This window comes from Charadrius vociferus, unplaced genomic scaffold (genome assembly GCF_000708025.1).
Source record: "Charadrius vociferus isolate BGI_N301 unplaced genomic scaffold, ASM70802v2 scaffold244, whole genome shotgun sequence".
Classification (NCBI taxonomy): domain Eukaryota; kingdom Metazoa; phylum Chordata; class Aves; order Charadriiformes; family Charadriidae; genus Charadrius; species Charadrius vociferus.
The window spans coordinates 3,682,800-3,708,126 of record NW_009648822.1 but is presented as its reverse complement, the minus strand read 5'-3'; positions in this window follow the sequence as shown (position 1 = coordinate 3,708,126).

Below are 25,327 nucleotides of genomic sequence, written 5' to 3'. Positions count from 1 at the left end.
GAAAAGTGACAGTGGCAAAAATTCTCTTTGTTCGCAAGTACAATACAGTTTCTCATGTTAATTCTTAAGACAACTATATTTTGACACTTTCAGAATAAAGAAAATGCATTTACTGCTATTCTTTTAAGATTAAAGAGACTTTTTTTTTCTTTTAATTTACTCTTGTCTTTTCTTTGAAGTGTAAATGAATTAGATATTTACTTAAGGAGTCTAAACAAATACAGTCTGTTTTAGTATGTGGATATTTGGAGGCTGGTTTCATTAGGTATTCTAGACTGCAATGTATCTCACCTGTAATGTAGAATTATATTTTCCCTAGGTCACTTTTTCATCCATATTAATATTTTTTTTCTTTTTCAGGTCCTAAAACATAAGATTAAAGTCTAGCTTCAGTGACACAGAGACAGCAATAATGCTAGTAGTGATAATTATCTTATGAAAATGGTCATCAAATGTAAAGGAAGACACTTTGCTAATAACTGGATTTAAAAATATAATTCTGTGCCAATGGAATACCATAGTGTTTCAGTTCAATGGGAAATATAGGATACATATCTTGAGCTCCATATTTTGATTAGTCAAATGCAGCTACAACACCAAGGATATATCACATGTTCAGGTATATAATTATAAAGGTTGATTTAAAAAAATACAGAAAAAAATCTCAAGATGTGTCATGTTTGGGTTTTTTTTTTCATTTTATTTTATATTCAATTTATATATTCAATTTATGGTATCAGTATCAGCTTTTATTTTCTTATGCTACTTTAAATTTTCCACTCAAGTAGAGGAGAAAGAGTTCATTAATGTATTTCCAATAATTTTGAAACAGTATCAGATATTCTAAACATAAATTAGATATTTTTCAAAGAACAGTTTTTGACAAAGACAAGGGGATACATCTGGCAAAAAAAGGAAATCTGAAAAATACATAAAAGAAATATCTTCCCCAATACACATTTTTATAAAAATTATATATCTCAGATATTATATGGTTTATCTACTGTAAAGAAGGAAACTGAGTTGGAAATGTTAAAGTCTCATTACTGACTGGCAAAAAATCTAAGGATTTTGTAGCCGGTTAATTCATAAGGTTTTTATTTTTGAGATTGAAATTCTCTGAAGAACACTACACTCTCTTCTTCTCTTCCTCTCACTAGTTGGTCTTGAATTTGACACGTGGTATGTACTTACAGTGTGATTTCTCCCTATTTATGATTTGGTCATGTGACTGCAATTGAATTTCTCAAGTAAGCCTACATCAACTGGAAGTAAGTCTATTTATATGAAGAGTTAAGTTTAGTCTTCAAAGTCTATGCTGTAGGATGAGGCTGAGAAATGACTTTCATAGAGTCATTAGCAGTAACATTTCCAATAATCTGTTGTGACTTAATATTTATTTGGCCAATGATATACTAAATAAAGCAATATAAACACATTAATAAACAAACTGACAGTACAATAATCTGTGGATTTCATATTATGCCTAAATTAAAAAAAAACACAACAAAACACTGCTGTTTCATTCAACAGTCAAATTTTAGCTCTTAAGTTTGGATAGAAGTTATAAGAACCTAAATAAGTTGTCAACATTTTTTTCAAGAGAAAGGCTTTTAGGTTTTTTTTGTTTGTTTGTTTATTTGTTTGTTTGTTTGTTTGTTTGTTTTTCAGTGGGAGTACCTAGAACTCTATTAATACTTTTGGAGTACTTGTGTATTCAGATCTGCCTCACACTTCCATTATGAAGAGAATACATGCTATTTTTACAATGTACCGGTAGTCTATTGAAATACAATATTGGATATAATTTATGAAATCAATATAAAAATAAATACAAAGAGGATTTTGTTTTCTGATTTTTAACTTAGTTCACTAATTTTGTATTTAGATAAAGAAAAAACCTAAATCTTTATCTTTCAGACTTTGGAAACTTAGCAATAGGAGTGATGATTTACTCCTAATAGGATTAATGATTTACAATGGGAGTAATGATTTACTTCCTCCCGGTCAAAAGGAATGGGTTTGAAAAGGACAGTTGAATCCATTGAGTCTACAAATGGTTACACGACTGGTGCCGCAGACAGGGCTTTGTCCACCTAGACCATGGGACTCTGAGAAACCTGGTCTACTGGGGGCTGATGGGGTCCATCTGTCAGAGAAGGGGAAGAAGGTCTTTGGTCAGAGGCTTGCCAAGATTGTGAAGAGGGCTTTAAGCTAGAGTTGCCAGGGGAGGGAAACCTTATTCCATCCCACTCCTTCAAGTTTGATGCCAGTGCCAGCAATAGATGCCCAGAAACCGGAGAAGGGTGGTATTTTTTATATATATATATATATGTATATATATATATGTGTCGCACTCAAAGAGTGACGGTCAATGGCGCGATGTCCATGTGGGGACCAATGATGAGTGGCATTCCTCAGGGGTCAGTATTGGAACCGGTGCTGTTTAACATCTTTGCTGGCAACATGAACAGTGGGATTGAGTGCACCCTCATCAAGCTTACAGACGACAGCAAGCTGTGCAGCGTGGTTGACACACGGGAGGCAATGGGTGCCATCCAGAGGGACCTTAGGCTTGAGAGGTGGGCTTGTGTGAACTCCATGAAGGTTACACAAGGTCGAGTGCAAGGTACTGCATATGGGTCACGGCAATCCCAAGCACAAGTTCAGGCTGGCAGAAAAGGGATTGAGAGCAGCCCTGAGGAGAAGAACTTGGGGATGTTGGTTGATGAGAAGTTCAACATGACCAGGCAATGTACACTCTTAGCCCAGAAAACCAACTGCATCCTGGGCCGCATGGCCAGCAAGTCAAGGGAGGGCATTCTGCCCTTCTACTCTGCTCTTGTGAGACACCACCTGCAGTACTGCGTTCAGCTCTGTGGCCCTCAACACAAGAATTACATGGACCTCTTGGAACTAGTCCAAAGGAGGGCCAAGAAGATGATCAGAGGGCTGGAGTACCTCTCCTTTGACAACAGGCTGAGAGAGCTGGGGTTCTTCAGCCTGGAGAAGAAAAGCCTCCGAGGAGACCTTATAGCAGCTTTCCAGTATCTGAAGGGTGCCTACAAGAAAGCTGGAGGGGGACTTTTTCCAAGGATGTGTAGTGATAAGATGAGGGGTAATGGTTTTAAACTGAAAGACTGTAGATTTAGATTAGATATTAGGAAGAAATTCTTTACTGTGAGGGCAGCAAGATACTGGCTCAGGTTGCCTAGAGAAGTTGTGAAAGCTCCATCCCTGGTGTTCAAAGCTAGGTTGGATGGAGTTTGAGCAACTTGGTCTAATGGAAGGTGCCCCTGCTCATGGCAGGGGGGTTGGAACGGGATGATCTTTAAGGTCCCTTCCAACCCAAACCATACTATGATTCTATGTTTCTACGATTTCCTGGTCATTTGTTCTGGGATTTGTCCTGTCCCAGAATAGTCAGACTTCATTTTTAATGTGTGACTAATCGATAAATGTACTGCTAGTGTATATTTGTCTGTATGATATCAAAATCTATTTGACGACAGTATTGCTGAATTTGCAGCCAGGCTTTAAGCAATCCATTGTCTGATCTACGAATTCCTTAACTAATCTCTCATTGCCTGGAAAATCAGCAGAGATAGATCAGCTGGATATCTCTGTGGCTGACATATTAACTATTTTTAAATCATTGGGATATTCATTGACAATGATGGAGACAGTTATGCGCAAGCCTGATTTGTTTGATTTGGTTTATAAACTTGAAGATTGGCCTTCTACAACCTCGTTGATGACTATGAATTACCAATTATTCATCACTTCCTGGGGTTTCAGTGATGGTTGCTTGTGTATATAAAGAAGAATAAGAGAAATAATGGAGATTCAGCTCAAAAGGGACAACTTTTTTGTCAGAAAATGTATTCAAAATGGGGAGATGAATTTTGAGTGCCTTCTATAGAACAAGGATTTGGATCATCATGTCTCATATTCATAGTACAAGATCCCAGTATTGGGATAAGAAAAAAAAGTATTCTGGTTTTCACGGGAAAATTTTAAAGATTCTGGATGTGTAGTTACAGGGAACGTGGAAGAGATCATGTCACATTATAACTTCTGACAGATGTAAAACCATTTCATAGATGTCTCTAGAAGAGAAGTTCTCATTTTTAAATTGCCTAATTGCAATTAAATTCCTCATTGCTCATAAAAGTCACTTATTGCTATGGGAAATACCAGTATGACCTCATTTTATATGCCTTCCTTATTAGATGTGCTGGCCATGGGTTTGCTATTAGGTCTCAATTACATCTTGTTTTAAAGAAGAAATTGTTTGATGTCAAGGCTGTGAATGCACTCATGTGTCTTAACTGCCCTTGAACTTTGGATTCTGGACAAGCCTTTCTCACAGGAATGATTTTTTTTTCTTTCTTTCTGAATTATTGAACTGCTGACTCTGTCCTTTTGAAGATTATTGCTTTTTACCTTTTCTGAAAAATGTTTAAATGTGAGAAAAATAATTCTTCATGTAGATTTTTTTGCTTGTCACATTTTTGACATTTATAACACAGCAATTAATCTGTTAAAAGTTTGTCCAGAAAAAAATTATTTAAAATGTTTCAAACAAAACATTTTAAAAGACTTCTAAGCCCATAGCTACCATCCTGAGAAATGTTGAGACTGCAATGACGTATTTAAAACTGCTTTCTAGATCTGCTGAAACGAGGCAGGCCCAGGCGTTCATACTATTTTCTAACATCCAGAATAGGTAAAGAGAATCCATGTTGCCTATATTTACCATATACACCTACATTCTGGACTCAGTTAAATGGTACTGGGAAGACATAAAATAGAGGGAATTTTTCAACTAAAGCAAAAAATCATGCCAAACAAATATTGTGTTTGAAGGAATAAGCAGTTACTGCCACAATCTGCACACACTTTTACTAAACAAATATTCTCACATTGTGAATGGTGCAGCGAGTGATGATAGATCATGGTGAACACATGCACTTTGCACTCTTACATCAGACATTGCCACAGACATGTTCTGAAGCATTTCTGAATATAAAACCTAAAAAAAAACCCCACAACTTGAAGCTCTCCCCAGTCATACAGGTACATAAGCCTTATCCTACACATGTTCTTGAGGATCATCTTTTTCACAATTGGAAGGAGCTGATGTCCAACTGGATAATTTGTCTGTACTTTTTCATCTATAATTGACCATTTAGTTTCATTTCAACTCTACGTATCAAGTTCCTGCAGGAAGTTAAATTGTTTTCTCAATAAAAGCAAAAAATTCTGTTAAAATTTTACACAAGAAAAAGTTCTCTTTTGTCAAAGCTGGACATACATATTCATATGGATAGGTGAATCTTAGCAGTACCTTTGGAATTGGACTACAAAAATAGGGTTTAGAGGGGTATTGTTAGATCTACCACATAACAGTATATTTTTAAATGTGAATGTGACAATTGCACATACTAACATAATTAGGCACAAATATGAAATTACTTGGTCTTGCATCAAGTAGAGAAAGACTGTTTCATGGCATAATGAGAGAGAAACTTTCCTGGGGTCAGGTGGGGGAATGCATCAGAGATATGCATTAAAATATGAAAAAAAATTGCATTAAAGATAATTCAAATAGCTAACTGAAAATGGCAATAAATGATACTTCAAATTTATGTTTAAGCCATTCTTAAAGTATTTTTTTTTTAAAGGAACTGAAGTTTGAACAAAAAATTAAAGCTGCTACATGTCAACTTTATTCCTCTGCCATACCAGAAAATCTATGTGTGGCATAATTTATGGAGATAGATATAAGCCTGAGTATTTATTTTCGCTGCAGAGAATATCTTTTTTCCCATAGAAAGTAGTATTTGCCTCTGTTATTTGAAAACACAGCGGCACTGCCCCTTCCTGAAATAGAAAAGTAATGACTGCTGGCTGCAGTCATTACTGCACATTAACAGAAGGTTATGACACAGGCATTGCTCAAATACACTAACTGTATAAAGAGGTGACATGTTCTCAGTTTCAAATCCCTTTCTCAAAATGTGGTTTCTGTAAAAAACAGTACTCAGAATAGGGGAAAAACAGAGATATTTGTATTTAGAGACAACAACTGGCACTCTGTTGCCTGGAGTTCAGTAAATCATTCTAGCTAGCTCTGAGCTTGAAAGGTATATGCAAAATTTGGTGTGAGAATAATTCCCAATAGAAGGTGGGTTTGTTTTGTTTTGTTTTCTTTTTGTTTTGTTTTTTGTTTTGGTTTGGTTTGTTTGTTTTTTCCCCAGGAGAATAATTCTTATGAATCTATGGGCAATTATATTTAAAAAAAAACCCTCATTTTTATTCAATTGAACTAGTTCTCCCTGGATAAATATTCTTGTAAACTTGTATCCAAGGTTTGTAGGCTTTCAGACAAGACCTTGTGAAAATGATTATCGATTTGGGATATGTGACTTAAATAGACTTATGTTCATTTCTCATCATCTGAGTTTTTACATCTATTGCATTAACTTAAAAGGAATATGAGAGGTGGATAGGTCTTGAGCTGTTTCCTCCATGTAGAAGTAAATTCTATTTGCAGCTTGAAAACAAGAACTTGCTCTACTCCAGTTTGCTTATATTGATGCATAATCTTAATACTTTTTATGACCAGTGAAAATGCGATGTTTTCCCATCCTCAGCTAGATACATTCATGAGTAATGAAACAAAGGAGATCATGCTCTAGATCTTTACTGTATGCCATGCTTGTACAGTTACAGAAATATTTGAAATATGTGAGGAATGTAGTATTATGGTACTGATAACACTAGCAATTTTTTTTTCTAAAGTCAAGAAATAAGACAGTAAGTCTCTAAAAGAATAGGAAGGAATATACTTATGTATATGAGACCACAGATAATGTGTAAAAAATCATGGAAAAAAGAGGTTAATTCAGCTACAGTGTGTACGTATGAGAAATACGTACACCGAGGCATAATAAAATATTTTCATCTTTATTTAATAATAAGACCTGTTATCACAAACAGCTGGAAAAAAGTGTTTTGTCAGCAATGTACACAAAATTACAAAAAATGTTGGTTTTAGACATAATTTATAAAGGTTATTGAAACTGCAGGCATGTATTGTGTCTTGAAACTGGAAGACATGTTGATCTTTTGTGGATATCAATGCCTTCATTTATTTTAGCATTTTGTTTAAAATCCTTAAATATCATTAAATTCGTATTTCAAATAAACTAATGTACACACAAACACCGAATTTTATTTTTAAAGTGTTAAACCAGGATATTACAACAGCCAGTTTTGAAATTTCAAGTCCTTTCACTCAGAAAGTTCATATCCAAATTTGTATTTTTCTATTATGAATTTTTATTACAGTGCAACAAAACGATACTTCAAAAAAAGTTTCAGCTAGTTAGTTGTGATCAATTCTAATAAAAAAAAAAATAAATTGCTGAGATGCAAGAGGAACCTGGGAAGCTAAGTGTATTCTTATTTACTTATTTAATGGTAGAAGCACAGCTGTGGTTTTAGGGTTTCAGTGCTGCTGGTTATCTCAGCTGACTTCAGCTTTTGCATGCTTATGCAGAAACTAAGAATTGTGCCACAATCCTTCCCTATAATTAGTACCACAGTTATAAGAGGATGGCAACTTCTCTTCATTATGGCTAGAAATGGCAGGGATTTGCTTTGGATTGTAGTAAAATGGAAAGACGATAACCTCTCATGCTGCACAAGAAGCAATCAGGTAAAGTTAAAAGGATGGATAAAATTCTATCTTGATTCAGATTGAGTCATGATTGCATTTAAAAATATTTAAGTTACAAAAATACACAAAATTGACATCTCACTTTCACAGAAAATTCATAAGCAGCATAAATATCAACAGAAACCAGAGGTAGTTGAAATATTTATCTGTGTCTCGGTTACAAGTTTTTAAATGAAAAGCATCAGAATAATAAAGGTACAAAGGGGTCAGCTGATGTTCATTTCAGTAAAGATTTCCATCCATTTCCATAGGTTAACTGAACCTCATGGTGATCTCTCAGGCAAGGACGGCAGTCATGGGAAGCATCCTGTTCTCATCCCCATCAAAAACTTCAGTGGGCTGATCAACACTTTTTCAAAAACTGTAAACATTTTCCCAGACTTTCATAAAAATATAAAGCCTCTGTTTAATGGACCATTTATAGAACAAAGAGAAACACCAGAGCTCTGGACTCTCTGTAAAAGTTGCTTCCCATTACTTTATTTCTTCTGGGAGAACTGGTAGCTGGCTCCCAGTACAGATACTACTGCAGACATGGTTTGTATTTTATGAAATAGGCAGCAGACAATCTCTTCACTTGTTCCAGTTGGACAGTTCCCATCCATTTTAACAACAGTGACTGATCTTTTCAGAGGAAAATTGTTTTCAGGTGAGGTCAAATGCAAGAAATCTTGTCAAAACTTTTCATATAGTGAAAATAAAAAATATGAAAAAATGAAAAGATAATAAAACTGAATATAGTCTGCTGAGTGAACACATCACTGAATTAGAATCACTCAAATTGATTTTTCTGGAGACCCTTTTACTCACAGAATCTTGCATTTCTCCTCAAATCTTACCTTCCACCTTCTGGCGTAATACTGGATCACTGATGTTCTGAGTTATATATATTTAACTTCTATTCAGATCCACCTGTTCAGCGTTGTTTGTATTTTTTCCTTGCTTCTTGGAATTCTTCCTAGTGTGTGAAATATTTCTGGAAATTAAAAAAAAAAAAAAATCCTCAAAACTAAAACCCTGTTAGTACTTGAGTGTTATGGATGCTATCCATTATTTTCTCCATAATCTTAAGAGTATGTGGAAGCTTTGTTCACAAATACTAAATTTATTGTTGTTGCCAATATCCATGCATGACAATGAGATATGGTTGATAGTACAGGATCTGTCTTTATAAAATCATAACCCACAAACTCTCAAGCATGATATGCAGATGTTTTTTATTCTATAAAATCCCAGCAGAGGGCCACAGACCATCTAAAGGTGTACCACTTAATCTTGTTAACTACACTGAGTTAGGAGGGGGGTGGCCTCTCCTGCAGTCTTGGGTAAGTGTCAGAACAGATGTTTGCCACATCACTTTCATCTATATAACTACATCTGAATGAAAAATCCTCAAAGCATTAACACCGGAAAAGGGGGACAAGAAAGAAGTCCAAGAAGGCCAGGATACTCAATCACCGAACTGTATGCAAAAGTATGACTTTTGTTTGCTGAAGGGAAGCAATGCAGCCTGGTTTCCAAGCCATAGAAACCCACCTGACAACTTTAAGTGTTATCTTTCAACCTGAGGTGAGGGAGTGATAAAGAGTGTTAAAGTCAATGTTTTCAGCAGTATTTCTTGAGTAAATGTTTATACTACCTTTTTTCTTTTTTATCTTTTATCGTTTTTTACTTCTTTTTTTTTTTTTTTTTTTTCCTCCAGGAAGGGAAGAATGCGTCAGTTTAATCAGAGAATATTATCTGGAGAGTGTAGTGTGTTTTCCTGTTGTTAAAATATTCAAGTGCTTTTCAAATTCTTCATAGAAGCTTCAATGTAGTTTTCTGCGGTTACAATTGTGAAATAATAAACAGATGTTTTCTGTGTTGTATCTAAGTAAATTGTTTTAAACATCAAACCATGTTGTTTTACATTTGCATGCCCACATTTTTCACCCATACAGACAAATTAATTAATGTGAATTCAAAGCCTGAGTCTTAATCAAACAAACTTGATAAAGAAATTCGTTTGCAAGATAATATGTTCATTAATTGAGAATTGTAAATGTAATAAATTAACCATTTCTTCAAGGTTAATGAGAACAGGTTAATTGATTGTAAGGCTATTTACTCTGACTGCAGGGTCTCTGCTATTATTCACTTCAAAAATCCAACAACCATTTTGACTTTCACCAACAGAAAATGTCCTTTCTGTCTTTGGTTCTGCTTTACCCATTTGTAAACAACAACTTTTCTAATTTTACTTAATGCTCCATCTTCAATCCCAGCAGATTCTTCATTATGATTAATTTCAACCCTCAGACAGTTCACTTCTTCCTCTGCTTCTGTCTCTAAGGAGCTTATTACTGATTTCTTTAAAAAGAAAAATTGATGTAATATTAAGTCTTTTCCTATCAATATCTTCAGCCACCTCCTCATGTCTTGCTTTTTTCAGCTGTTATTGCACTTCTCTTATCTTTCAACACCAATGAAGTATTGTTGTTTATGCTTATTTTAATCTTTTTGCTTACACCAGCTCCTTTCTAAATCATTTTATTGGATAATGTATTATGAAGTTACATCCTTTCTGTTTGTAGGTACAGAAGCAAAGTAGTAACTACTTGACACTTTCGGTACACCTGTACACCTATGGACATCTGACCCATAAACAGAACAGAAATAAAATAGCTTTATAGTCCTTGTCTCCAAGATACTCCGTAAGTCTGTTTTGATACAACACACTCTTTAGATCCGTAATATTATTTGTTGTTGCTGGGTAATTAACAATGTCATTTGACAGTCTAATAATACAAGTACATATTCCATGTATTTCTTTCATTGACTATCCCTCAGCAAACCACCTTTTTCATTTTCTACAGTACTACAAAGTCTTGGAGTTGTAAGAGCATCCACACAAATTTGATGGATCCTAGAACTGAGTAGTTCTCTTGTGTATTTTACTGCTAAGGATCATCCTGCACATCCATCAGTGTTTAATGAGGCAGGTTGTTGAAATTCTTATTCATAGTGGCCTCAAGAATCGATTTTTTGCAGCTCTCTTAAGAAGGTTATTTTTCTCATTAAGACTGCTTCTACAGTTCAGCTGCTTTTTTTCTGATCCCCATGTCTCTGCATGTTTAAGAAAGAAACATATTACTCGGTTTTGCCCGCTCTTCATCAGCTTTTCATACAACAGGCTCATTAGCAAGATGTACTCTTAGTTTAGTTTAAGTTCAGTTTGATTTTCTACCCACTTATCCTTCTAAATCCCCAGCAAGCCTCTTTGCTGACTGCCTTCACCAACAATCATGTCTTGAATCTTCTCCATTTATAAAACATAGATCTTCTGGCATAAGTAAAGAATTTTCTACAGTTATGCTACCATTCTCCAAAAATATCCTCCCATCACATTGTAAACTTCAAAATCTGTGCTCATAAACGCTAGAAACTGCAGTGAGGAAAAGAAAAACTATTTAGTTCATAAATTTATGAAGCAAGTTATTTTGACATATTCTTGTGTTCTCAATTTTAAACAAAGATTTCCCTATGATTGGTTTGTTCATAGTGTTTTATCTTTGATTTCCTTCACCTCGTCACTCTTAAATTCTTTATCTGGAGTCCAGCATATTGTTTAGACATTCCGGATAAATATCTCTTCTGTACAAGAGGATTTGCACTTGAAAAAACCCACAGAAATAAATGAATTTTCAATGACAGAGTTTAATCAATTCACATGCGGCTGGCGTATTCTTTATCCAAAGACAGGTGTGTGCCCAGATAAGTATGTGTAAACTAGTAAATAAACATCAAACTTAAGAGATGTTAAGATTCTGCTTCAACCACAGATTTGTTCCCAAAAATATTAAAATTGTTCTTCTGAATACTTAACATAAGAATAAAAAGCTTTAGTTAAAGTTTCAGTTTAAAAGTTCCGTATTTTATGAAGTCATACCCTCCATATGAAATTCTACTATCGTTCCAATTAGTCCTTAAAAGTAGTGAGTATTCCACAAATCACAGGAAGGGCTATGCCATTTTTTGTAGGGTAGAGCCATTCTTTTCTTTATTGTACTTGTGCATTATAGGTTCTCCTGTTGTTAGTTCTCTCAGACAAACAGGTAACTGAGGCCAGAAAGGGATGCAGTTCAGTACTATAATCACAAGTGTATTAGTAAAGAACAGGGTCCCCTTATGCAGTAATTAAGGTTTATAATTTTCTATTTTGCTTAATGGATTCCATTCAGTTTTTTAAATTTTCCCAATCCTCCCCATCTAATGAAGACTGGGAGCTACCAAGAGGTAGACCTTCTAGCCTGTAGGCCTTAGGTCTTCTTGCTCTAAAAGGAAAGAAAGTCCATTCCTACAGTTGCAATAAAGGTCACTTTACATCTGGAGGTAACCACAATAGTTAGCAAACTACATACTGCTATGAAATAACGAGTGTTTCTGAGTCTTTATGACCTGAAATCACATTTGCTGAAGGATCAGATTGGGAGGGCTTACACTGCAATCAGCCCTGGCTGCATACTTGAGCCATAAGCTGCTAAAAAACAAAACATGAGACCAGCTCAAATGTTCCAGCAGGAACATAATGCTGAATCATGGCAACTTTGACGGAACAAGTTCCAGTCTGCACAATCTGCTAAAGACTTACAGGAAAAGATAGACTGAATAATTAGCAATAGTGAAATCTTGAGTTTCCAGAGTCAGACACAGCCCAGTAATCATCAGGCCCAGTAATCATTAGCCTGCAGGTTGGGGCCCAGACCCATAAGACCCATGGCCAGGCAAAAGCATGAGCTGGAGACATGCACTTCTGAACTGTAGCTCAGCTGGGGTCTGAAGCCCTGGGACTGATCTTCAGTGGTAATGCTGGGCCCATGAGCAGTAGGCTTTGGGTGAATGCTTCAGGTAAGGTCCACTAATCTTGGTATAGCTTAGGGTCCTGGCATAGCTCATACCTCCCAGCAATTATGATATTTGCAAGGAACACCACGTAGAAATACGGCAACCCAGTCATATCCTGTAGCAGGATATCTCTGGTCTCTCCTTAAATCTAACCTCATAAACACAGAGATCATGTGCTTTTCATGCTGTTGAGAAGGGACGTTCCTCTTGGCCTTGTACTTGGTGTGATAATTTGTCCCAGTGCAGCCCTAAGATGTTTTGGTTTTTTTTTCTCAAGTACTTTACTAACTGTAAAAAAGACAACACTTCAACAGACATATTTGCTCAATGAGACAGTTTGAAATAAGAGGACTTAAAAATAAATTTTCTTCTGTGACTTGATCTTGTCCACTGTGTCTTTGTATTTTGGTGCACTAACTTTAAGTAGCGTTCTGAGCTGCAAAACTACAATATATTGTGCCAACATCTCTAGGACATTTTCTTTTCAGTTACTTCTTAGACTTGATTATAGACCTATGTCTTGCTGCTAGAAATGGCTTTGCTTCTCTTAGTGTTATATACATGAAGATTTGACCCAAAGAAAAAAAAATAAATCTGCACTAATGGCCATTATGGCTATACCTCTGTAAGTAAAAAAGATGCAGCTTGCTTCTACAAGTAAAAAAACCTGTTTTCTTATTTGAGGTACCTTGATGGGGTTGATTTAAAGTACTCTGATGTAATTAGAAAACAACTTCCATCTGCCTTAAGACAGACTGTTCATGTCAGAACCTTTGTCTCTGGATAGCACAGATATGGAAAGGTAAGTTTACATTGTTTTTGTTTTGCTTTCTTTTATGAAATTTGTTTACTCTTAGTCAGAAAATTCAGTGGCTCTGCTGAAGTTAAAAGGTTGTGTATTTTATAATCTTAAGACTTCAGAAGATCCTCAGATGTTAACTGATCTCTGACTTCCAAGCCTCTGAGTGTTCTTGTATCGCTTATGAAATCACACAGACACCACTTGTCACTGATGAATTTTTTTCTCCCAGGCTTTATCGTATTTCTCATTTGTTTCATATTCACATAAACAGGGCTCTTATGAATCTATCTTAAATGATTTTCAAGAAGATTTATATTGCTCATTTGTATTTCCATATCAGTGCTGATACATGTAATTTGCCAGAGGTAAACAGAAAGGGTACATAATAGATTGTTCCTAATTATTACAGACAAACAAAGTGTGTAAAAAGAACACAGAATAAATGAAAATGATGAAAGAAAACTAGCTGAATTCATTTAAACCTACCGATATTTTTTGTCAACAATAGTACTCATCTTCCATTAGAAAAGCTGTAGGTGTGGGTAAATGCATACACAATAATTTTCCTATTATATTTTCATTATTTCAGCAGAAAGTTGTCCCATTGCAATATCATGAACATTTTTAGCTCTGTCATCTCCTTACCTTTTAAGGATAATATGTAGGGTAAAAAGTAAACAATTTAGCAGCTTTGTAGTATTCCATGGGTTCCTAAACCTTTTAGGATTACTCTCAAATCCAGGACTACCACAAACTTAGATATCACAGGATTATGTCTGATTTTCTGCTTGTGTATGACATGCTCTGGGACTTTGAAACTGGTTTGTATAATGACAGAGGTAGGAAATGCATAATTTTCATGTGTTTTAAGATTACAGTTGTCTGGAGAACCAGACATACTCTACTGGCAAAGCAAAGGTGGCAAGGAAAAAGTACTCCCAGAGCTCAGATAGTGTCTACAAAAAAGGTGTTAACAGGCTCTTCTGAAACCATATGATCTACAGTGAGATAACAAGTTTAATGAAGAGAACAAAAACTTCACGCCGTCAATCAAATCAATGACCTCCTGTTCAAAATCTCGTTCAGATCTCCTTTATGGTGTACTGTTCTAGAAAACAGAGATAAAAAAAAAAAAAGAAGTTTTAGCTATTTCTATCAGGATCACTTCAAATGCATGCATAAGTTTAATGAATGTAAAAAAGGCCTTTGCATACAGAATGCTCCAGTGATTCAATTACTTATGAAAAGTGTGTGTATTGGGTTTGCATGGCAAGGTTTTGGTAGGGGAGGGCTACAGGGGTGGCTTCTGTGAGAAGTTGCCAGAAGCTTCCCCCATATCTGAAAAAGCCAATGTCAGCTGGCTCCAAGACGGACCCACCGCTTCCCAAGCTTGAGTTTTACCTCTCATCACCCTGCTCTGATTGGATTGGTAATAAATTAAACTAATTTCCCCCAGTGGATTCTGGTTTGCCCGCGACGGTAATGGGTGATTGATCTCCCTGTCCTTACCTTGACCCATGAATTATATTTTCTCTCCCCTGCCCATCTGAGGAGGGGAGTGACAGAGTGGCTCTGGTGGGCCCCTGGCCTCCAGCCAGGGTCAACCCAGCACAGTGTGGCATACCCTTAGAACAAACATAGGTTATGCTTATTCCTAATTCTGAAGTTTCATCATGTTACTAAAATACATGTCTAGCACAAAAATACCTTTTGGTCAGTTCCATATGTGAAGCAAAAACAATAAACATGAAGAACAGAAGGCTGCATATTTCTATATTACTTTAAAATAAAGCTTGAAGTTTTTGTATTTACTTGACTGGCTACTTTTTTTATCTTAGGGCTTATCTGATGTATACTGGTGTTTTCTCCTTTCAGATGAAGAACATTCCTAGGTCCTTGAAGAACCAGGTGTCATCAACCTAAAATAGAAGTACAGTTAGAGAAGAGTTGATATGCAAGTCTGACAATGAAAAGGTTATTGTTTCTGATCACATAAAGTTTTAGCTTGCTTAATTTGAAATTTTCTATTTAATTTATCCAGAGGTGGAGGAGTCCAATAGCTAGTTTCACCTTTCACGCACCAAAATGCAGCTGTACCAGGTCTGAAGACTTCATTTTTTTATAGTGCAAGTCTTAATAAGGTTTTTCAATGTTATGAAAAAAGTAGCCAGAGTATAAGCATTTTCTTTTAGACCATACGGAAAAAAACACAATGTCTCCTGTCCTGTAAACATGCCTGTATACATATATACATATACAACACCAACACCTCAAATATTCTATGTTGTTACCTTAAAGTAATGGGCGAATTGGCTTACAACTCCTCTTGAAGAGGTTCTTCACAATAATAAAACAGACTCACTTAGATGCAAGGAGGAATCTTGGGGAGGAGAATGAGTCTGTGAAAGTACTTCAACAGCAGAAATTGTAATCCTGAATAAGAACAGGATAGCTCAAGTTGACTGGTATGAAAGACACACTTCAAATATTTTTGTAAGTTAAAATACACAGCTTTCATAAGGGACTTTATGGGATTTTCTTAGTCAAATATTTAAAATCCAATTGAAGTAAGTCCAAATTATCTTATTATTACAGGAAAGTCTCATTAATAGTATACTTAAATTTCCTGTAAGCAGATTTCTTAGTGTCTACCTCAGTTTTCATTGTGTGGTGCTCATCCTCCTAGCATTCCTCTGGGGCCTGGGGTCAGCAGTTTCAGCCTTCCTGAAGAAGCCTGGGGGTGGAGAAGTCATGGTGAGTTACCACGGTCTTTCACCAGGAGGAGTGTGAACTCTGTGTGTAGGTATGTGTGTTCCCAGCTGAAGTCTGAAAGTGGCTCAGTATTGTTCCCAAATCTTAGTTACTATCAAGACCTTTCTGTTGTGCGGTACCTATCAAGGTCTCCCTTATGTGGTATTTGCAGAGCCTGAGCTAAACCAATTCAGGTGATAAAGAATGTTCTTGTAATTGAGTGACACCGCAGTCTAAAGCAGCTCAGGCCAAGGAACTTCTTGAGACCCTGCACTGTGTCTCCTATAATGACATAAAAGCTTAAAGCAGTCTAAATAATTTATTTGACTTATTTGAATGACAGTCTCCAATGCCTCCTTTTAGTAACTGATGGAAATGTTTTGACTCTTTAAAAGATATCAGTTCATTGGGTACTCTGCAGTTTAAAAGCTGTGTATTTATGATACTGTGATGTTCTATGTGAATAAGCAATAATTAATTCAAAAGTCTTCAGAAAGTCAATGGGACAGAACTGAGTGTTTTGCTGGGATGTTCCCTTTCCCTCTGCTCGTCTTTGGAAATGGAACACAGTAATGCTTATGTTTTTATTATGTGTTAACTTCTTCATGTGCTTCTCTTTCTTGTAAAGTAATTAAAATGACTGAATAATGAAGGTTAGTTCTGATTTGCAGGTTTGAAGTTTTACTTACCTTAATCGACTTTCTTATACAGTTTGCATCTTACTCTGAATGCTATTGATTTAATAAAATTCAGTGTTGTTATTTGGAAGAAATATTCATTTAGTGACAAATGTGATGGTTACACACTTTTTTTTTCCCCATTCTCACACTTTTGAGATTCTTTTCTTCAAGCTAATGTAATCCACAGTGCTGCATATGTGAAGTTATTTCTGTGCTACAGAAAAACAAACCAGCTTGCTGAAAGGAAGTACCAGAATAAATCTGCTTCAAAGATGGACAATATGCCTATGCCATTTCATGTCACAAATCTTAATGAATATAATATCAAACAATACTATTTTGATACTGGCACAGTTCTAGTCTTGATCACCCAACCTGGATGATCCACTAGGTCCCTACCACCACCATCCTCAGCAAAACTACACAAGTGCTCTTGGCATGACTCTCGTAGTCTGAAACGGCTACATGCTTCACCTCTCCAGCAGATACTAGATGAGAAAACAATTACTTGAACTGTCGCTGGAGACTTGTGGATTTGGAGAGGAGGTTGTGCTGGAGTGGATGTTATGTGCTAGAGGAGGTAAGGGAGTAAGAGGGAATTTCAGCATGTGTTGTAGGACAAAGCTTCACTCTGGAAACTCCCAGCATCTGACATGGCAAGTAACCTATTCTCCAAAAGGTAAATGTCAATATAATATTTAGTTTCATATGATATTTTGCAAGTGATGACTGACTCAAGGTTTAATTTTTTTAATAATTTTTGATCTAGTTGCTGTAATTTAGAACAGCAAACGGTAAGAGGTACCTTGGAGCTACAAGCCTTCTGTTTTTGTGCCCCAGATGTGGCAAAGTGAGAGTGAGTGTTCTGCTGCTGTGTAAGAGCTTGGGCATGGTTCTTGCACCTCAACTTTGTGAGACATTGTAAGACTTGCTTCAATTTTGAGTGGCTATGGTGAAAGGACTCTATGGGACCCTCTGTGTTGCTGATGATAATCATGGTAAGACAGAGACTTTGAGGCTTTTGTTTCTGTACTGTTGCCTTGAACAAGAGCTAAGAAACACCAGATTTTGGTACTATAGTGGATGGATGCCATAGCCTTAACTACTCCTCCCCCTGTGCTCAAAAAAAGGATTTCAGAAGATGGGGTAGATATTCACCTTCCAATCAGTGAAGGCTTTCAGAATAGAGAAGGTTTGCTAGGGCTTTGTTTGTACTTCAGAAGCTGGACCACGCATTTTTGGAGGACCTGGGTGTGGAGACTTCCAGGTAGTGCTTATGACTCTGATGCCAAATACTTCTAGCAAAAGAAAGCACAGTTAATAGTGTTGTCCTCCCGCAATTCCCATTTCCTCTCTCCAAATAATTAATGCCTAGATATCTCCTGAGTATCCAGTTTCCACTGTTTTAATGGCATGGCTTGGTAGAGAAACTGAATTTCTTCATTAAAGGACACTGGCAATGTGTTTCGCTCAGGCTGATCTAGTGGGCCTCTTTAAAAGGATTCCTACCTGCTTATTACACTGTTAACGGAATGTGCAACAGTCTTTGGGCAGTACGATTGCAAAAGCAAGGAAGTTGCTGAAATGAATAAAGGTTTTTATTATGATGTTTCTCAAACATTTGTATTACCATTTCTAGCCACTTAAAATGCTATAAGCCAAACACTGAAGGGAGAATAAAAATCAAACTGATGTATGCTTGAAACAGCCCGCTTATGTAACTTGGGCTTGAACCAAAGAAGTGCAGTTTTCCTAATAACCTCTTGCAATGTTTAACTAAAAATTATCTGAACACAGTAGTACACATCTTGGCGTGAGAAATCTCACTGCCATGTTAAGCCTTATATTAGTAGCCTTGGCACATTTAATAAAATCCTTCCATTAACTGGAACAAAGCTGTTGTTCTGGAGATGGCTCCAAATTAGCCCTGCCAGGCTGTAATGCTGCAGTACTAAGGAGACTGATATTTGGCACAAAGTAAACTGAAAAAAAGAAATGTTAAGCTAGAGAAAGTTTATTATACTGATGCAGTGAGAGAGAACCATGAAGGCAAAACTTAATTCTTGCTTTAGCAATATTTTAAGGAACTTACAGAATTTATCACTTTTCCTGGTTTATACTTACTTCAATAGTCATAAACTTCTGAGCACGTATGCCGATTTTCTAGGGTGTACTGTGGTAACTTGTCATTTGTTCAACACTTATCAAGGCAAAAATGGAGGAAAGAATTCTGACCATCTGTAAGATAGCTGGGATTCATCAAACCCAGATCAGTATGAAAGTTCAGACTTGAATCCAGCACTAAAAATAAAACAAACAAACAAACAAAAAAAAAACCTCCACAGAATTCCATGATGAATATGCTCCTTCCTTAAATGGTAGCTTTCATCCACTTCCAAAGTGAATGTACAATCTTTGCCATGTTGTCTCATTGAAAGGAGAAATGCAGATTCAAAAGAAGGGCAAGAAGTGTTGCAATGGGTAATGTATGTGCCCACTGTACAAGAACAGCCATTTTCAGAGGAGACATAAAATCTGTAGAATCCTGCCCGTTGGATTTGGCTTTGCATTTTATGGGAACTGATTAAAGTAGCTCATTTCTCTCCTTAAGTTCTCCCTTAATTTACTGCTGGAACTTTTCCAGTAAGTTCTTTCATCCTGTTTTAGTCTTATTTTTGCTAACTCTTCTTGTACATTGAGATGGGTGGGAGTTTCTTTTTTTTAGCTTTCACAGAATTGAAAACTCCGTCAAATATATTGTACTTCTGCTCCTGGCGCCAGAGAGCCTTTGAAGGTTTGTCCCTTAGGCACTGTCCCATCACCCCAGCTTTAGCCATCTGGTCTGAGATATCTGTACAATCAATGAAAAACTGTCAAGGTGATTCATCTGGAGGTTCATGCCCTAAATAGATGGGATAAACTGCTCTAGGGAGCGTATGCATTTGTTTCTCCAGACTGTACAGGGAGTCATACATACCACTTTTTTTAAATTTTGCTTAAAACAGTTTTTAAACCATTCCAGACCTGAATATATTTTTGTGTAGAGCAAATGAGAATAAGTAGCATGCTGAACGAAGAGCTACATGTTCAAGGCTCTCACAGGATAAGTGTCCTAACTGTAGGATCTATATATGACATCTCTTCTGACCTGATACTTCTCTGAGACATATGTAACACAATTCATTAGAAAGGGTGTTTACCATCCTATTGGCTACTGAATCTGAAATTTATTTTCCCAAAGATCTCATTAATACATGAAGTGAAAAGATCCCCAGAGACATTGGACTTTAATCTAATCTTGTAACTTCATAAATAATGCAAGGAGAATTGAATTTTGGATTCTAATAACATAATGGCCATAGAAGTTCCTTCAAAACATGAAATTTTATTTTAACTAAATATGGACTAAAGACACCTCTTGAACATGGAAATGAAAGTGAAGTTTCTTGCACAATATCATTTTAGGATAGATCCTGTAAATATTTGAATGTTCTTAAGATATGTCCTTCAAGGAAGCAAATTAAATAATGGTTCTAGACACAGTGCATCTTAGTGAATGGCAAGAGACTTGCTTTCATGTATAACAAAATGAAAAATATTGATTCTCCAAAGCCATAGTACTATGACAAAGGTCAGATGCTGACACCTTTTAGTTTGGTGTAGCCTATCTCTTTGCAACTGTTATGTTCTGTCAGCAACTGCTTATAAAAATAGACTACACTGAGTTATAATACTCAATAGAGGGATGCCGTTAGTGTTTGCAGGGGCAGAGTCAATTTGCACTTCCGTAACCTGAGTTTAAATAGTCTAAACTCTTTTAAATAGATTTTTTTCTCTTTGCTGGGAAGCGAATTTAAGTCCAGGGTCTATCACCTTGGAACTTATACTTTGATTATAAACATTGTCAGGATAGTTTATGCTGTGTTATTGATTGTATTTAGAGTTAATTCTAAGGCAAACAGAAAGTGAAATAATTCATTTATGTAAATGTACACATCCCAAGTGGAACTAATGCAGAAATATTGTTTTGAACTCTGGACAAATGTATTGCTAATCCTCTGACCTGGCATTTTTGCATGTGGTCCTGACTCTAAAGTGGTGTCATGAAAGACCTCCTGATGCTGTGCATGGTTGTATCAATACAGACAGTGCCCATCTTCGATTTCCTTATGACTTGCAGGTGGTGTTTTCCCTTTGCCAAGAGGGCTTATCTAGCAACAGCTGTAGCATGTTGAGAGTTAAGGTCTGACATAGTTTTGTATTTATTATTTATGCATCATTCTTTAATAGAATCAGGCTCTTTAGCCTTTCTTATTCACCAGTATTTTTCAGCACTTTTTTTTTTTTTTTTTTCCCCTGGAAAATCTTCTAGAAACCAATTCCATTGCTATGTCTCACTTCTGCTATTGGTTAGAAAATCTGGAATCTGGGCACAGAAAGAAACAGACGTCTGGGTTCCCTGGCTTTTTCTGCTGTATGGCTTGAGGAGGCTGAACTTTTTTCAAATATTGCCTTGTGTTTGGCTTGAGCAATAGAGACCAGTATATCATTGGGCATTGGAGTTAGGCCAAGATGTATGCAAGTTATAGCTTTTTCTCTGGCAATTGAAACCATTTTTCATGCATCTGTTATTCCGTAAAATCAAGTAAATCCTGTTTTTCAAGAAGCGTTCATTCTTGTACTAACTATGTATATCCAGTGATGTGGAAGCTGGCAATGCCAGTGATTAAGTTAGCCCTGGCTAAGGCTGGTGATGAAGTTAGCCTTGGAATTAATCAATTTAAGCCTTAGGCTCAACTCTTTGAGCACAAAGTTATCTGGGCTTTATTGTCCAAACAGCTTCTCCTCCAGTTCCAGCTAATACTGCCTTGTGCAGCTGCCAGAAGGCAACTTCATCGGGAGGTTTTCTGGCTAAAGATCTCCTGACTCCTGGGTCTGTGGGATAAAGGTGATCTGTTCCTATTTGATGTAAGTGTGGATTTTATTAAGCATATGTTTCAAGTCTATCATACGGTAGTTTAGGGAACCAGCTTCTACCAATAACAAGATAGTCAATTATTGTTTCTGAAAGTAAATTACACACAGAAAAACTTAGTCTCAAAGGTTAACTATAAGTTTGAGAAATATGAGCACATTGGCTCTAACACACCATGAAAGATGTGGTCCATGATATTTAGGTTATTTTTGTGCTTGTTCTATTTATTTTAAGTTTCCTTCAGTTAGGTAACAGCATTTTTTCCTGGAAAAAATGGACCAATAGGATTAAAAAGTGACAAATGTGGTTGGATATATGAGAATCATGTTTCCATTGACTGATGGGAGATCAATATTTGCACATGCTTCTGTAGTGATTACCTAGGAAACCCAGCCTCAGAGCAGATTAGAAACTTCTGCTAATCCTTCTCTTCAGTGATACTTGTATAACTGCTAACTTTAAAAATCAGTGTATATCTAACTTTTTTTCTTGCATGACTGCCCTTCTAGTTTTTGCATTCATTTGGAAAACTATTTAATCACGAGATCTGTTTTTTTTTGCTTGAATGTTGATATTTATAAAATCCATATAAACTATTGCATCATTTTGCTGTTAATAACCTGCTGATGTGAAGATTATAACACCTACTTAAGTGCTAAACAAGACCAAGATGTTTTTCTAGCAACAAGTTTTAACACTTTCCATTACTGGCTCAAACACAGTAACTTCTTGAAGCATATGAAACCACAAATGTGTAATTGATTGCAATAATTACTAAGGCTAGGTCTGTTTCCTCAACTCAAGCAGAGAGCAGAGCCCACTGCAGTACACAACTTCTGTTGAGGAACACTAACTGTAACTTGTAATTTCACTGACAAAATGTCATTTGACTGTAGAGATTAAATTTTGAACTTTAATTTAGGAGAAATTTTGCTTTTCCACAAAGGGTAATGCTACTTAGATAGTTGTCTCAGAGACAACCTGAGCTGCTGCCAGGGAGAATTTTGTTTTGTTTGAAGCCAGAAGGCAGCTGTAAGCTTTGCTCTTAGCCTATGAATGCAGGTATGAAAGGTGGTCAATTATGCAGCAAGTAAAATGATATAGGTGCATGTTTTCTTTCCCCTGAGTCTCTAGCTTGTATATGGAACCCAGTATTGTCCCATTTACCTCATTTTTTCTGTTAATCGGGTCAACTCTGCCCCTCAGTTTTGGTGTCTGGCAAGCCTTTTGTGACACCTAGAATTAGAGTTCCTCTCTCTTTCTAGCTTTCACATTTTTGCATTTCATTGTCCTTCTTCAAAGGTTACTTTCTTTATATTATTAGGGAACTACAGGAAAAAGGGTTTGGGGTTAATTCCAATACAGGTCTTAAGTTTATACTGTAGAAAGTATAAATTTGAAATGCTTTAATTGAAAATCTGCCACCTCCTTTGTCAGTCTTCTAACTAGTTCGTGATCAACTTGTGTTTTCAAACCTTGGTCTGGAAGACTTGCCCTAGCTCCTCAGCCTTTGGAGTGCAAGATGGGGAAGGAAAAAGGAGTTTTGAATCCTTTCTCTCCCACCCTTAGGCAAAAACTGTGCTGACAATATAATTCTTCTTTCCTCTAAGAAAAGTGGGCCACTGTGTATAAAGATGTAACAGGTTTTTTTTTTGTTCCCTAGGCTTTGAACATTTTATGTGACTCCAGCCAAGTATTTAAGGCCTGGCAGGTAAGAAAAGATTCAGAAGAGTGTTTTATTCCTGTGACTGTGTGTGCTTTTTCCAGTGGTTTGTGAATAAAGAAGAAAGATGATAACATGGGGAGCAGGGAGCCTGACCCATGCCCACATCTTCCGACTTGAGTATTTTTAACCAGTTAGTTATTTTCCTCTTGGCTATATAGTAGTCCGGGTCCATGAGAAACTTACTGACTACAGTTCAGTGAGAATACTCTTCTGAAAGCGCAGTAGGTAGCTTTGAATGCCCACAGGTTAGCAGAGGCTCTCTGCTGGGTCCCTGGCTCCCTGAAAGACAGCTCTGACAAAAAGACTTTAACAAAAGCAACAAAAAAATTACTAATTTTTCCTCATTAATGAAACTACCTGAACAACCCTGTGCAAGATCAAGCACCTCAGTGCTTGCCCTGGGAGCTCCTCTTGCTTCCAGGCTGGTAGAAGCGAAGCTTAAGAAAACCTGTGCATTTAATTCTTTAGGCTGGGGCACAGAGGTCCATGCATTGGTCTTCTTAGTCTAGGGCTGGCTAAGCAATTCACTTTCTCCTTAAATTCTGTTAAAGGTGTTTTTGTCTCTATGTTTTTGTCTCTATGTAGCCTGGACTGTTTGTATGCATGGGTTCATTTGTTTTCTTTTTATACTTTGGATGTTATTGCATCTGCTACACATCATGGAAAACACTTATTTTTATTTCCTCTTCAGTAGTAGTTAAAGTCATTCAAACACTGGGCTTCCTAGGCTTTTATTATTTCTAAACATTTTCAGATTTCCCCTATTACACCTCTTTCCCAGAAGGTTTATCTTTCCTACGGAAGCCTTACAAGACTAATTTGGACTTCAGATAATGTCACACTCCTCCACGTATTAAGAGTTCAACTATCTGAATATTTTTTCCATCTGTATGTAGAAGTCCTGGTTTCTGTGAAGCTTAGACTTTTCCAGTCATCTACAAATCTGATGGCAGAAGAGACAGATGAAGCATTAAAAATGAGGCTTAAAACTCCCTGTGGAACCAAACTGGGTCAAGTACAGTGTAGCACTCATGATTCTGTTTTAATATTCCTATAGACACCTGTTAATATTGGTGTAGATGATACATCTCACATCATTAATCCCATTCTGAAATTCCATTAAAGTCCATGTGAGATAGTTCTATACTGGCTGAACCAATTTGAAAAGTGCCAAATCATTAAAAATTTTATTATTTTTAGGCAGATTGAGGACACTGTTGTGATTAAGATTTCTTTAGTGATAAAAATCCTTGTAATGGATGGAAATTAAACCCCTTCTCTCACAAGAGTAAAATATTAAAAGTAGAGAGCTATAGTACAAGGTCCCTAGAATTAAGTAAAACCCAGAAGGTTAAAAAGGGAGGGCAGTCCTATCTGAATATCTTTATCTTTCTTTTGATAGGGTACTGACTTAACTGAGGTCTTAAAGTACATGCCTGAATTGGAGTTATTTTCATACTGCTGTTGAATTTATATGTGTTTGCAAATGTATGTTATACTTTACCGTAACTCTGACTCTACTGTAAGAGATCGTACTGGCTTCTGCAGCATCAATGTCTTTCCACTTACCTAATGAAGGCTATAAAAAGAAAAAGAATTCAGAGTGTGTGACTGATATTTTAATATACTTCACCAGCTGTAGTCTTAAATTACATAACACATATATATATGCATGTGTGTACATATATATATATATATATATATATGAAGAAGAGAAGGCTCCGGGAAGATATTATTGTGGCCTTCCAGTACCTATAGGGGA